The 16,369-nt window shown below is 37.6% G+C and overlaps 1 protein-coding gene across 18 annotated transcripts in view; it reads right to left on the reverse strand.

The window, feature by feature from the left end:
• Window positions 1-10,791, reverse strand: part of CADPS2 (calcium dependent secretion activator 2) — a 252,497-nt gene extending 241,706 nt beyond the window's left edge. For 17 of the 18 annotated variants that reach the window (XM_026868446.1, XM_026868444.1, XM_026868436.1 and 14 more), the window contains exon 1: window positions 10,681-10,791. The gene's annotated coding sequence lies outside the window, so the exon portion shown is untranslated. The remainder of the gene's footprint in view (window positions 1-10,680) is intronic. The other variant, XM_026868429.1, reaches the window with a different exon arrangement.
• Window positions 10,792-16,369: the final 5,578 nt, after the last annotated feature.

Below are 16,369 nucleotides of genomic sequence, written 5' to 3' on the forward strand. Positions count from 1 at the left end.
TGGAATTACTTCCTAATTAATGGCAAAAATAAAAGATATTTTCTAATTTGCAGATTTATGTCAAGCACGAAACTGCTGCACTAATGCCCTGGAGGAAAGTGCAGAAAGATCACATGAGAAAGTAAAGCCAAAGGGGTTTGACATGAGCATTTTGATACTACTGATCACACTGCACATGTTAGTCCATTATGACAGTGCAAGAAAAACAGTACAGAACTAGACTGTTAGCTTCACTTTGTTTCATTTTGCTTCCATCTAATTTAACTACTTACAGAGGTAATACTCTTGAAAGCATTAAAAGCTAAGGGACAGTACTAGGATATTGACTCTTGTAATGTGTCCTCGGATTTCTAACACAGCATTCTAAACTGTCCAGACATAAACAAACCAAGAGAGAAGAACTATGAAAGACCAAATGAACAAGCTGGAATTCCATATATAAACTGACAAATGTTCAAAGGAATATTATAGAAGACTCACAAGTGAACAGACTCAAAACTGGGAGATAAGTATGCATTTGTTGCTAATTTTATGCTCGTCAGGAAGAAAGGTCTAAGAAAATGTTTCATTTCATTGAAAATGAAATCTGATCTCTGATTAAAGTACTTCTTACTCTTAGACTTGGAAGGCTCTGCTGCAGTAGTATCTGTATGTCATGAGCAGAATAACATATTATCCATGTGCATATTTATCACAGTGAAACTGCAGAGATACAGACACATACAGACAAAGGGTGCCTGTTGCTCTCAAAGGAAAAGCTTTCCTAGTTTTAGGAAAGGTATACTAAGAACAGAAAACTTAAATCTAACAAAAATATCACAGTTTCACCCCCAGGAGAATATTTATTTTCTCATGCTGGGCTGTGAACCAGCATGCTGACATTCCGAACAGAGGGAAAACACTGAAAGGTAATGCAATGCTTCCAAGTCCCAAGAACTCAGTTGCAGCTTTCTAGCTGGGAAGTGCTGGACTAATAGCATATCACAGATGAGCATCTTAACATTTATTTTGCCATTGCTGCTGAAAAGATCAAGAAACAGAAAGATGATGTCCAGAGAAACTGTATGCACATCTAGGACCACATGAATCTATAAACACCGAGGTAGAACTGCATCTTTTGACTGTTTCATTTCAGAAAGAAAAAAAAAAAAACTAGACAGCAGCACTGTCTTTAATCATCTTGCCAGTCACTGGCAACTGTGTAAGTGGGCATGCTGTGTGGGACTCGGCTCTGAACGCTGGAGTACATCTCCATGACAAAGTGCTGGCAAGCAGGCAGACAGAAGCTAGTTCTGCACTAGTTAACTGAGGTACGGCAGACATAGTAGCTCTGTGTACAGTTGCCCTACACACCCACTCAAAACACCTGCAGATGGAGTTCCAAGGCCCACGGTATTTCCTATCCTGGTACAGTCGCTTGTGAATCCTCCTGCCTTTACATCAGCCTTAAAATTCATATCCCTGCTAATCACTCGCTTCTGTAAGGACCATCACCTAGCTCTGTAAGAGGAATTATGAAAGTAAACCAAAGCAGCACAAGGTATCAGAACCGCACCAGAATCTGACATTTTATCTGGAACCCTAATTTAGAAATAAGAGTAAAAGGTCCAAAGAGGGACCACAATATATGCCTGATACCAAATTATTTACTACAGATGAAGTATATGTAATTTGCTCAGCATTTTTGTTTTGCTAAGGAGGCATAAGACATACCTATTTATACACAGAGCAGTATAATGAAAGAAGAAATCATATAATCTACATTTAAAAAACAGCAAGCTAAGCAACAAACTTAAATTAGTAAGAAAAACTGAAGTAGAAAATAAGGGGAAATGGTTTGTTGGCAAGGCCAAGTGGGAAGAAGAACAGTTTTCTTAATGAGGTAGTTACTGTTCAGTACCAGTGTTCAAAGCAGGCATTTACTAACTGGAATAGACTGTGTAATCTATTTCTCTTAGTATGCTCCATTTAAAATAATGTTGTTTCTTGCTGAGAATCTTGGGTGGATAGCAACTTTATACCTGGATTTAACTTTGAAGAAACCTCTTTCTTGTCCTGTGAGGAGTAAAACCTTTTTAAGGCAGTGTGAAATAGTGAAAGGCTTCTCTATGGCACCATAAATCTTACGTCAGAAAATAAAAGCTTGAGAAGAATCTCTTTTTCCAACTTGGCTTTTCAGCAATACCCTAGGGTGGGAAATGTAGATAAATCAAAACCTGAAAACAATCACTAAGAAAATATTTATATCATCACTGTCTGTGTTCTGCCTTCACAGTTCTCAGGATATAAGAATTTGTTGTCATCTTTTGAAATGAGTAATAGAACAGAAATGAAATGGGGTTGAGAGAGATCGGTGAGATTTTAAAACCTCACTTCTCATTTACTGACTTCTGGATTTCAGCCATGCATTTGCTGACCTTTTTTATCCCTTACTGCCACATTCTTTCTAGCTTGGCTTATCAATTCACCATTAAGACAAAAATGCCACTTTCCAAGACATTACTTGAAAGTTTAGAAGATTTTGACAAGTCACACATCTCTAAGGATTTGAGAGGTAAAGCTCTCTATCACAAAAATAAAATAGTAAGAGAGGTTCAATCAAAATATGCAAACAGAAATTATTTATCCCACATCTATAAATCTAAGAGTAAATGAAATAACATCCAGAGTAAAAATCACTCCTAGAGTTTCAGTCTAATAGTACATGAAAATAGGAGGTTTTCTCCTTTACTGTTTGTTTGCTTGGTGGCTTGGGTTTGGGGTTTGGTTGGTTGGTTGGTTGTTTTGTTCTTAAGATCAGGAAATCCTTGAGCTATTAGTCGCTTGAAATTTAGAAAAATAATTAATTAGAAAAATATATCAACTTCCTACAGTGGATCTGTAATCAAAACTTAAAGTATGAAGAAATTAGTGAGAAAATTCCAGTGCCTTACAGAGTCAGGAGAGACACCCTGGTTGGACTAACTGTGGCTCAGAGTCCATAGGCATCTTTTGGAAATTTTCACTTGTATTCAGGTATTTCAAGTGTACTATTAATGTGAAACTATGTGCTTCCCTCTGGTCATGGAGAAAATTAGCAAGTGAGAGATTGGTCTGAATATCTATCTGATTGATGAAAGGAGAAAAAAACCCAAACCATCCTGTTGCTCTCCATTAGTTTGGAGAGTCCCTGAGATACTGCTGACTGGAATACACAGACAGACATCACAATATAAAGGTGCAAAGGAAAGTTGTCTGGCATTCACGTAACTCCTTTAATGAAACATTCTGCAATATTATTTCCACTTCTAAAGGGTCTTAAGGTCCTGGAAAAGGCAGTAAGAAGGGTAACTTAGAAAGATCAAGAGTTGTCATCCTTTCATCATCAAGTGAAAGAAAAATCCTTCCAAGTACTGATTTCTAAATTAAAAAAGAGAAATAAATTTTATTAACTCCTTCAAGATTTCTGCAGCACTTATGTTAAACTGTCACATTTCTTATTAGTAGCAGGCTAGCTGAAAACGTCCCCACTCTTTTCGGTAGTCCACAAGACAGCATCAACAAAAAAGCGTATAGTTGATGTCTCAGTGCAACATACTGTTAACTGTGCAAAACCAATATCCAGAAGAGTTTTGTTTTCCTTTGAGACTGAGGAAAACAGCACTAGGATTAGGAAAAAAATAATTAAGCAGTGCAGAGCAAATTCACTGTTGTGTAATGATTTGAGCCATTCCTGGTTTTCTAATTGTTTGTTCAGATTAACAGACATTCAGAATTTACCTAATAAACAAGTAAATAATGTCACGTAATGCTTACTATAGTAGAGACATACCTCACTACCCAACATTAATTACTTCTGCACTGCAGTGTCAGATCTAGAAAGCATCCTTATTTGTCTGGAATAACAGTGGTCACAAAATGAACAAAAAGGATACTATTACTGGGAATTTTTTTTCACCTAAATTCAATAAGCCATTTCTTTCTCTCTTCCTATCAGCACACACCAATTGCAGAGCTAAAGATTGGTACAATTAATGAACTAAACTCTATCCATCAACTACCTACCTCATTTAGAAGTTTGAAATAAAGGTTTGTTATAATTACATCTGTAACGCTACATGGAAGCTGTATGAAATCCTCACTCAAATTAACAATGATCATCCACAAATATCAGTGTCCAAATAGACTGGATAGACACAGTTTGAACAGCTAGCAATTATGTTTTGTGCAGATGTACATCAAAATGCTTTGCTTCTCTTGACACCAGACAGGTAGAAGTGAAAACTGGATTTCCAGTCTTCAAAAACACAGTCTATAGCTACATGTAGCTATTTGTACAGCAAGAGACTAGAGGATTTCAACACTGATACCCTTTCCATGCAAGAGCAATCTCTCAAAAGCAAGCTGTGCAACACAAGGCCTGCAACTTGACTCTATCAGGTCAGGTCGGGTCTCTCCTTAGCACAGTGATCATGTAAAGCGTGTCTTAATGAGGTATCTTATCTCCCCCTCACTTCTTTGAGGAAAATAGACTGCTAACAGAGACAGCTCCATTAGATGCCAAGTTGTGGCTGCTGATCCAAAATGTTGAAGGCATTAGATCTTCTTCAATAAAATGGATGACCTAGATAAACCTTTGTCATACCTTTTTCTTGAAGGTGGTCTAAAAACATTTTTATGAAACTTTTCAAAGAACTGGCCTAAACCAAACCTCTAGAATAACAGCCCCCATGCCAACATTACACTAACTTCAAGTTTGTCAATGTTTTAAAGCAACTGGAAAGAAACTAACTCTGTAAGTGCTGGTAAGTGCAACTATAAATGTATTTGTTGTTGAAAGGCTCCCTCACAAGGCAAACCACAAGATTATCCTAAAATTAATGTACAAAAACATTCTGTTGAAACAGCTTCTTCGAATGTGATGCATCAACAGTAAATCCCAAGCTGGCCTAATATTCAGGTTTTTGAAGAGTATCTGAACAGAGCAAAAATCCCATATCCTTAAATGCATATGTATACCACTTACGATTTTCAAGAAAAATGAATGCAGAAACCAGTGAATTTATGCCCTGAAAGCCAGTTAGCCTGTACAATTATTATCCTAATGTATTTAAATAAATGTTTAATCTACTGATTCCATTATTTTGCCTTAATAATATAAAAATGGAATGTTTCAACATTTAATTAGTATTTATTTTGTGTGTACAATGTTTTGATTCTAACAAATGTTTTTTAGTTCCTTTAGGTGTCATCTTCATCCCTGAAATATTGACAAGGATCACCTATGCCTTTCGTTCCCTTGAATAAAAACTGTGTACCTAAAACAGCTGATACTAAAAATCAAGCTAGTTCCTTTCTGCAATTTCATCAGAAAGATCCTTTTGCCCCTCACTTCCACGCAAAAAAACTTCAGATCAAGTTTTCCACAATTCTAGGCAAAACCATCTTCATTGCTTCACTCCTTCCTTTACAGAAACACCTCAACTTTTTTCAGACTAAGTCAACATCTGAATGTCTTCATATAAGAAAGTTCCAATACAATTAATCCTTTCCTAAAGATAAGTGCAAGAAATAATAAAGTTTTTGTCACGCTCTTGTGTGCTTCCACTATGGGCCAAACAACTGCTCTCTGTTAAGTGAAGGAGAACATTTTCAGGATGCCTGTAAATGCTCACTAGATTTGATCAAAACAAAGAAACAAGTGACATTATCACAGGTACATCTAAACTGGCAGATGTTCACAGGACTTCTTCCATTCTCAGTTTCTGTAGAACTTTTAAACTTCTTAACAGCCTTTACTGGGTCTGGCTGAGCCAGAATTGGTGTTCCCCTATAGCAGCCCTCATGGTGCTGTTTTATGTTGGGAGTTGGCAGGGTGTTGATAGCCCAATTCCAACCACTGAATATGCCCAAGACTGGTGTTGGCTGCTTTTACCTTGCACCATGACCACCTCAAACAGCTGCTAAACCCCACATGAGGAATCCTTTCAGAACATCACCCACAGTGCAGCAAAGGATGGTGTCCCCAGCCTCAAGAGGAAAGGGAAGGCATGCTACATGAGCAAAGACTGACCAAAGAAGCCTGGTCAGGTGTAGGAGAGATGTGACTACAGACACCAGTGCACTTCTAACCAGGAATGTGCAGCCAAGATTCACGCTCTGCTCCTCCCTTGCCAACATGTTACCCACAAGGGCTTGTGCTGGCAATTCAGAATTTGGTACCGAAGGAGGAAGATATCTGTAGGACACTAGAGGCTGAAAGGTGCCACCTACTCCCACTGTGGAGAGAGAAGGGAAAGGGCTTCTCCTACTATTTAGAAAGCTGTAGACAGTAGATCTGGATCATACAGAAGGAATAAATTTTTATGGTAAGGGTGGTAAGGCACTGGAACAGGTTGTCCAGAGAAGTTGTGGATGCCCCATCGTTCAAAGTCAGGTTGGATGGGGTATTTTGAGCAACCTGATCTAGTGTCCCTGCCATGGTAGGTGGCATGAAAGGTGTCCCTGCCCATGGTAGGCAGGTTGGACTAGATGATCTTTAAGGTCCCTTCCAAACCAAATCATTCTGTGATTCTACAACATGGGACCTCTGCTTTTTCTTATTGTTGATTTTTGGTTGTTTTCTATTTTTAGTTCACTTCTTTTTCTTAAAACCCTCCCACTAGCCAGGCAGTGCCTATTCATTAGCTAGTTTTGTACAAAAATCTCTTGCCTCATCAATTTTCACTATTGACCACACCTCAGTTCTTTCGTACTGCCTGACTGTGGCAGACAACAATTTAATTTGCCAAGGACTACAACACCTGAATTTAAGTAGAAATTAAGTTAAATATGATCTTTGTATCACAGGCAAACTGGTACAGTCAAACTAAGTCAAATTTTAAATTCTGAAAACCCGTCACAGTGCTAACTGCTACAGATCCTGCATTTAACATTCAGATTTAAGCAGCATACAAGAATTATGGCATAGAACCACATATTTAAAATGAAGCAGCAAGAAAAATGAGAAAAACACCAGTTTTTCTTCACAATGCTTTAAGCAGAGTTGAAAACCTGAGAACTTGCAATCATTACAATATTGAAAAAATTTTCACAGTATTTCATATAGTCTTTACAATTCTTTGCACCCATTTTACTCATATCTAAGACTGCATAAATTCAAGACTAAAGAATCAGTACTGTGAGTTTAGCCCAACATATATACTCACCTATTAAAGGTTTGTATATTAAAAGGTGGTGAATGAACCTCTTAGAGCTCTACACAAGGGCATTTTCCAACCTCCATGAAAAAGCACACAAGAATTGATGAATGAAAGATTATCTATTATTTTACTGAGAACTTTTCTATAAAATGGGTTGGAATATGCAAATATTTTATTTCATAAGTCACTTTCTCACTTAATTTTACACTTAGTGTGTCCAATATAATTACTCATAATAAATTGCCATATGACTGTATTTTTCTCTTTATCCAAAAAGCATCACCAACATCTGATTCTACTGATTAGAATCTGGCTTAATGTCTGTAATGGAATTTTCCAAACAAAAAATCCTGTTAGTTTCTGAGAGAATGATTACAGAAAGAGAACTGTAAGCATTTCCATACCTTCTCTAAAACTGGGATGGAAAAGGAAATAATTCCTCAAGACAATCTTAATTATATGTATTCAAAAATGAATCATGCTAAATTTCAGTGAGACTTTCAGTGTAGTGGGATGCTAGGAGATTATGCAGAATATGAAAATAACCATTTCTGCAGAATTTAAGAAGAGGTGCAACTCCTCCTATGAACTGTTTTCCTATTAGATTTTTAAGATAAATTAAAACCGATGCCAGAATATTAATAGAAAGCCTTAAAAACCACAGCAGCATTAGAAAAGACATAATGTTGGAGGATAAGGCAACAAAGTTGACCAGTGTAAACCTTCCCACATAGTTCTGACACAGGAACATGACTCTTACAACACAGTGAAATCAATGCTGAAATTCATATTTATTTAATAAATCACTCTTTCAGCAAGTCTTTCTAGAAGAGTAAATGGAAGTCTCAGCCATAACAAGTTCCTAAATCCTTGGAACTTACTCTTAGATTCTTAACAGGACAAATTCAGAACAAACCCAGTAGTTACAGACAGATTTAGTGACTCAAAACACCTGCAACTAGTGATAAAGGATTTATGTCACATGCCCAAACCAAACCACCTCTTTCACATTCAAAGTTAAAGAGTTTGCTGTCAAAAATCAACTACAGTGATGAGAATACCCTGGCTTTGCAAGCAATATTGTAGTAAGTCTCAAACCATGACTACTGCATAGGATTAAAGGCAAATTAATAATTGTCAGAGTAAAATAATTACTGTGCAGACCATGTATTTGTTTCCTTCCATGTCAGATAAAATTGAACTGTAGCTCAGCAACTAAAGTATAAGGAAATTAACACTGAAGCTTATTAAATGCTCTATGACAGAAACAAGCAAGATGTCCATAATTCAAACAAATATCACCAAACAGGAGATATGATGAACCACATGTGGAAGACAGAGATGAGAAAGCATCAGAGTACAGCATCAATAAAACACACAAATAAATAATAAAGATAAATATTTTCAACAAATGGGTAACAAAGCAAATGAAAAAGGCACAAGAGACACATATAAGTGATGATATAAGAATACATGGTAAGATGCATAACATTAAAATGCATTGAAGAGGAGCAGTAGCTTGCACTAAGTTTACGGTTGGATTCCACCACTGCAGAGTTCATCGAATCTAATACTGCATACTGGTGACTATCTACTACAACCCTAAAAAGAAATTAAAAATGACTAGCAAATGCTGACTCAACCTGCACAACTGGAAAAGACTGTGCAAGTTGGGGAAGAAATCTCTGGAAAGAATGGAAAATTGAATTGGCAGGGGTGGGATAAACAAAAAAAAGAACAAAACTACAGCTGCTAGATGAGCTCACCAAGTATTAATGCTGGATGAAGATTCAACTAGCCCACGGTGTCATTATAGCCTTGACAGAGTTGTCAAGATCTTTGGAATCCTCTGTTTGAAACTGGACAGCTAGAACATTTGTACAGTTCAAAGTGGTGAATGGCTTAAAGTAGCTGGAAATTTGTGTCTTCCATTTTATAGGGCTATCTTAGATTATTATGCAGAGCCTTTCATTGCAACAGCAGATATGCTGAAAACATAGTTCTTGATGTGTCAAAAAAAATCTCATTCATGAGAGACACAAAGCAAATCTTAACAGGACAGTTACTGTTTAGGCATTTATTTTAAAATAATTTTTATTCACTATCAAATCCTTTCCTAAGGGCAGGCTACTTCCTCTAACACATCAAGCTTCTTACACAGCTTGCTGAAAGAACCATAAACATTATGTACTTTTCAATTCCACACCACATTCAGCATCTTGAGACATCCCACTCCTCTGAAACCTACTGCTGGGCAGCAGACTAGCTCAGCCTTGCCCTACACTGTCTTCCAAACTGTCCTTCCTCCCAGTTTTAGCTTCTTCATCAGTTATACAGAAAAAAGGACTACTTTATAACAACTTTCGTATTGTTCTGGCATCCCCTACGTAGTACCTTGTGAATGTTCATATTCTCTTGTTACACCTGCAGACCATCCCCCAACCTTTCACAAGTGTTTTTATGAGATTTCCTTCATTTCAACTGCCGCGATACTGCTCAGATCATGATTTGGAGAAACACACATTGAGTTCTCAGATTTCTGTACAACAGGTAAAACATTTATCCCCCTTTTTTTTTTTTTTTGTGCAATGTAATTTAATGTATATAAAACCAAGCTAGGAAATGTCACATCATCTTCTCCATGAAGAAAAGTTTCATTCACTAGCAAAGAACAGCTGACAGAGAAAAATTACAAATAATATATATTTTTAAAAAAAGCTAAAATATTTGGAAAAAAAAGATGTGGTAGAGTGAAATATGGAGGAAGACCCTTCAAAAGAAATACAAGTTTAACATACAGCCCTTATGATTCATTGAGCAAGTCTGAAGTTATATGAGACAAAATGAATATTACCATTTGCTAAGAGTAAGAAATAAATTCTCTAGCCATATGCTGTTGATGTTACAAAAAGGACAATGAACTACCCTCTTAGTTTGAAATGGGACCTGCCAGTCAAGTAAAACCACATCTAAAGATCTGCACTGGTGGTCATAGGCACTGAACATGCCTGGGATGTCACAGCAAAACTTAGGAGCTGACCCAGCTGCACTGAAAGCTTCTCTTCTTTGGGAAGGGAACAGGTGGTTCCTCTCCAAAAAAACTCTGCACAGTAACTAAAAATCAGAAGACATATTTCTCAAGATGGTAACTTATAACTGTGAAGCGTTGATTAAAGAGGTAACTTCGACATATGGAGATAAAGATAGCAGTGCCTAGTTGTGTCAAAGACTGCCAGAAAGTTTTTTAGCACCAGGAGTTTTTCATTTTGTCTTTTTTTTTTCCCCCTTCCTCAAAATGGGTGGATATTTTCCAGTTCAGTTTATCTCTTTTGCTCAGACAGTGAATTTCAAAATGACAAAGCTGGAATAGGAGGAAGCTGTTTCTAGAAGGTTTGGAAGTTCACAGCCTTTGAAACTTAAAACTCCTTTTCCTGTATCTGCATTAAAAGAACTCCTATGAACTTTTTAAACAATACAGAAAACAATGCACATAACTTACCTCATAGTAACTTCGCACAGCATTGCAAAATGCTTCATCTGCTACGATTTGTGTCTCCCCATTCAAAAAGGCCTGGAAACGTTCCTTCAGTATCTGCAGCTGCTGCTTATTGAGCTGTGCAAGAAAAAAAAAGGAGAGGGAAGAGATCAATAATAAATGCAGTTAGTCTTAAGGTAAAAATATGCAGCTCTATACACACTTGGAAGCTGTGTACAGGGAAGAAGAGGCAGAGGCTCCCTGGCCTCTGGGCTCCCCAGTGTGTGGCAGCTCTTCAGAGTCCCACCTGGGCAAGTCAGGTTGCTGCAGCGAGTCATGCATGCACTCAGTGTGCAACTAAACCGCTACTCTTTCCCTTGTGTCCTCAGGATGCTACAGGTAAGTCTGCATGGATACTTCTGAGCAATATTTTATATGCATATGCTGAATAAAATGGCCGACCTTCCCATGGCAGGAGCACCAACTGATAAAACTTAGCTCTTAGCTCCAGTCTTCAAATATTTCAATTTTTTTCAGCCTTCAAATAAGTGAAAAACAACTGACATGCCTCAATTTTTTGGAGTAATCTAGGTGCTGCTATAAGCATGTTTTATCAACCATGCTTACTGTGAAGAAAATGGATGAAACGTGCTCCCTATGAAGAAAATGAACTTCTAGTCACTGATGTTATACCACTGTGAATGACATTAAACAACTAATCTTGGGGAACAGCAGCCACAAGGCTCCAAGACTGACACCAAATTACATTTGGTGGACTTCATATCTAAGTTGAGTGCATTTTGAAAACAGACTCCTAGTAGAGAACATTATATGATTAAATCTCAAAATCAACCCGTTTTTGTCCAAGTTTAATGTTACAGGAAAAAGCAAAATCTGAAAGCTCTCCAGGAATCTAGACACAGGCCTTTTGCCAAGGTTCCTATCAACTCTTGAAATATTTAGTAAGATATTTCTCCTCATCAAATCTGTGAGAAGTTAGAATACCACATCAAAGGAGACTGCCACTAACATACCAAAGCAACAGTTAAAAATAGTTGTTTTGCTTTCCCAGAACTTAAACATTCATGTAAAGCCTTTATTCCAGTGAGTATTCCTGAACTTTAAATTTAACATTAAAAAATCCAAACAAAACTGTAATTTTTTTCATCCTTCCTGTATTTTGCTTCGTTAAAAATAAGCAAATAAAGAAATGTATAGCCAGAAACTGAAAATATTTTTCCAGAGAACATAAAGCTATATTTGTAATGGCTAACCTGCAACAAACATTACCCCAATTGCATGATTGTTTCTTACAGAAGAACATTTTGGCATCTACAGTAAATATGGTGACCTTAGGCTTTCAGGTCTCTAGTGTTGACAATCTGAAGTCATTTAAGATACAGTACTCTTACAAGATTAGCAAAATTACTGCTATTCCTGATAATATGCCTGCCTTGGACAATCTACTTCCTATTAAGCGAGGATTTTCATCCTACATAATAATGTTTGTCAAGTCATGTGCAGCAATTTACTGCAAAACTCTCTCCAAATTGAATGTAAACCTGAAAGCTGTTCTATTTTCACAGGAAACAATAGTATAGATGCCATCTAAATACCTGATATGAGAAATCTTCTGAAAAATTGTGGTGTAGGCAGTAGCAATGCAAAGTCCAAGAACTATGCCTTTGAAAAAATCCAAGCTAGTTAAAAATATGATAATTCTGTTCCTCATCTTAACAAAAAAAAATAGTGACACAGAACAAGCCCCAAGAAACCCCTACAGAAGACAAGGCCTCCCTCCCATTGAGGCAAGCAACAACAGAGGTTGCTGTTACCTGGAAAAATTTTCTGCCTCCTGCAGCAGCCCAACACTGACCTTTGCTAGTTAAAAATCAGTGGGAGAGTGCGGGAGAGCTGAGCACACACACGACCAATGTGATCAAGCAATGCCCATTTACTACAACTAAGAAAGCCCTTTTATAATGTTCTCCTGCACACATGAGTAACATGCAGTACAAGTCCTCAAGATTGGACACTTAACTTAGCCCGTGCTTTAAACTTTCTTACGATTGGATAAAAAGTGCCACATCAGCCTTGCCAGGCTTCTGTCTTGTGGAACTTCCCCTTCCGTCCCAACCCCTTCCAGGGGGTGTTTGTCTCGTCGAGTTTCTCCCCCCTCATTCAGGGTCACATCCTTATCGCATTCTTGCTCAGCTGAGGCTCATATCAGTCTTGTAATCACACAGGATTGCTCACATGTCCATTCTATCACAGAAAGTCCTCTTGAATCCCAACAGGAGTGAAATATTTGTACTCCAAAAATGGCATCTATCCCTGCCTGTCAGACATCTGTTTCTTGCACAGTATCTGCACCGCAAAGGTTAGCTGTTTCTAACAGAAATCAAACTTTATTCCCAGATACACAGGACAGGTCTTTCCCTTTATTCAATTTCCCTTATTCTTCTCATTTTCTACAGATATTGGACAAGTTGAGATATCAAAACCCACAAATAATTAAGGATGGTTTGAGCTTGTTTTCAGCAGACACTTGTTCCCATGTGGGACTTAAAGAGCCAAGTACTCCCACAGACGCTGCACCACTGCTGAGCAAGCAGCTCCTTCATTCCGTGGAATATTCACAGCTCTGCCATGAGAACATGTGGGCTTCCTTCCAAGGCAATTATGGAAATGAGTTTTCATGCTTGCAGATTTTATTCTTTAGGTGATTTGCTTGTCTATTACCCACATAGCAAACAAAAACATTATGAATAAGGCAACAAAATATAAATTTGTCTTCCTCATTTCTAACCATCACAGTTCAGCAAACTGAAATGCCTTTAAAATGATTATATATGCCTTTCATATTCACTACTTCAGTTAATAAGTAATTCTAAGGTTTCAGTGGCATTTTAGGATTACTGTACATTTCTTCAATTACTTATGTCTTAGTGTGAATTTAGGAATAAAGTTCTGCAGAACTAAATAATAATAATAATAGTTCCAATGGAAAATATTAAAAGCTACACCTTGCACTAAGTATGATCTGAAGTCTATTTTACAGGTCCTAAGTACTGTCGTATATAGAGACGCAGTTGTGTGAACTGTCAAGATACAGAATAATTTATAGTAGTCTTTTGTAGCATACAGTTCCTCTGGGCTTTTTATTTGTCAGAATATTGAGTGTACAGAGAATTCTCCATCATCTTTCTTTTTATGTTTGTAATTTTTAATGGTTTCATTAACACTCTTCAGTTTGCAGCCAAGTGCCTTTAAAAATGAAACAAAACAGTAAAACTAGTAGCTTAGAAATGCTGAGAAAAAAGGGAAGTCTATTTGCATTAGAATGTCATAATAGCAAATGGAGAGAAACAGGCATCTGTAAAGGACATTAACTCCAAGACACGGCTAAACAACTTAACCTATCCAAGTCTGGGCTACCTTTGAAGTTGTCAATCTTGGTTAACAAGGAACAAAAGATAAAAACATCATGCATAATCAGCATCCCAAGTAAAATCCTTAAAATTAAGGGCAACAAGCCTGGCCAGATTCCCTCTGGCAGGTCAAGTTCACATAAAGAAGCTCAAAATCCATGTGCAGTAGCACTACCTTTCCACTGCACGTGTTCTTTCCTCTGTGCAAGACCTGTACGTGTCAGACCTTTGCTTTCATTCCCTCATTACTTCTTTACATCTTTACTGACAGCACCTGTGTCAGCATTTTCATTCTAAAAGAAAGAACCATGAACAGCAAAACTGAAATAAAACTTGGCATTACTACATGTACCCACAAATGTAAACTTAACTCTGAATATCACGTGAAGCGTACAGCAAAGCCTCACTGATTGTGTTGCTTTCCATCAACTTGCTTCAGTTCTGTATTGCTTTTTTGGATTTCACATTCTCAGTGGTATGCAACCTGTTGTACCTCTGCATGATACTTCATAAATAACTACTGCTGCTTCATGGGAGAATGTATAACTAAATTCCAGTGACTCAGAATATCAGGTTTGATTGCATTCTACAGAATGACTGAAGATAAGCAAAGGCAGCTTTAAGGGAAAACAAGATTAACTGCCCTCAAATTTGCTTTTTCTTTATTACAGCCATGCAACAGATAAAAATTTGTCTTCCCGCCATCCCTGTGCCTTTCTCAAAAGGTAACATTTATTTTTTACTTTACATTTGCTGACCTTAGTGGACTATCAAAGAATGAAAACATATATTTAAGATAGAATAAACTTCTCAAAGAGCTATTTAATTGAAATAACTTTTTTCAACTTACAGCAGCAATTTAACTTCTCATACTTTACAGATGAATACAAAGGTATCAAAAGAGCCTCAAGCACTTAACTATTAAAAAAATTTTCACCTTGCATTTAACAGTTTAAAGAAGTCTTACACATGACAATATATTCCTCTTTGAGCACTAATTTAAAGATTTGCTTTTTCCCTTCTAAAGTGAATCTTGGGTATGAAGACCTAGATGCAGGTCTGTGTTAGCTCCACTTATACCTTTCAACAATTTCAATGAATGGATTTTACTCAGAGTTTAAATTTTCATATTCATAAGAAGTTGCATTTCAAACAGATCTCGCAGTTTAGGGAGTTTTTCCAATGTCACAGATTAAATAATGAACTCCAGCATTTTGAAGGAAAAATGAAGCATGTATGTATTTCTAACAGCAATACTCTTCAAAAGAAAGAAGGAAAAAAGAAGGGAAAAAACCCAAACCAAACCAAAACAAAAAAAAACCTAGCTTCACAGAGTTTGTTGCTAAAATTACAGCATTGTCATCTGCTTCTCACTGCCTAAGTACAGAGAGCAGCTCACTAGTGACCTGAACAAAGACATAACTCACAGCAAAACTGTCCTCTACAAAACCTTGGCCTTGAAAATTCAAAAGGCTAAAATGTGACCTCTGTGTTAGCCACAACCAGCCTCTCCCGCCTTGCCCCAGAGCAGCGCGGAGGCTAGCTTGCACCCACAGCCTGCGGCTGACCTTACTCTCCGCAAGCGCAGCCAGCCAAAGAGCTGGTACTGGAGAAATAACATTCTGAACCATTGCCACCTTGTGGCAATTTTAGAAAGAGCAAAGAAATAATCACCGGTCTTCGCACTCGGAGCTGGGCTAAGTGCGAGTAAGCCGCTGACCTCCACGCAAGCAACAGCATTCCTTCTTCTCTACTCCCACACCGTATGTGAAATTACCAGGAGGTGATGACTGACTGCAATTACAGCTAGAGCTAGATAAAATATTTTTTATGCAGACTACCAAAAGAAAGGGGTAGGGAGGAGCCAACCAAAGGGCCACTCCCCAAATTCTCAGCTGCAATGTAGAGAACCTGTAGCACCAAACATGACTTAAGTCCCTGAACACTTCCTAAAAACCAAGTAGCTTGTTATTTCAAAACTATGTCATTTTGTCCAGTGCCTTCCACAGCAGCAGCTGCTTTTAGATAACTTTAGCCAAAACTATACTTTTGAGAGCAGAATGGAGGAAAAAACCCCAAACAAACAAACAAACAAAAAACAACACGAGTGTTCCCTAAACAGCTATCTCCAATTCAGTCAGGAGATAAATTTGCAGCTCCTGAATACAGAAATGATGGTACAAACAAATCCTTTTTCCATGCAGCTTCTCACACACTTTGAGCATAACTTTGTTTCTTGTCCTGACAGGCTCTTTGTCAAGGGGGGTGGGGTGGGGTGGGGT

Source organism: Athene cunicularia, assembly GCF_003259725.1.
Source record: "Athene cunicularia isolate RWA chromosome 1 unlocalized genomic scaffold, athCun1 chr1_part2, whole genome shotgun sequence".
Taxonomy (NCBI): domain Eukaryota; kingdom Metazoa; phylum Chordata; class Aves; order Strigiformes; family Strigidae; genus Athene; species Athene cunicularia.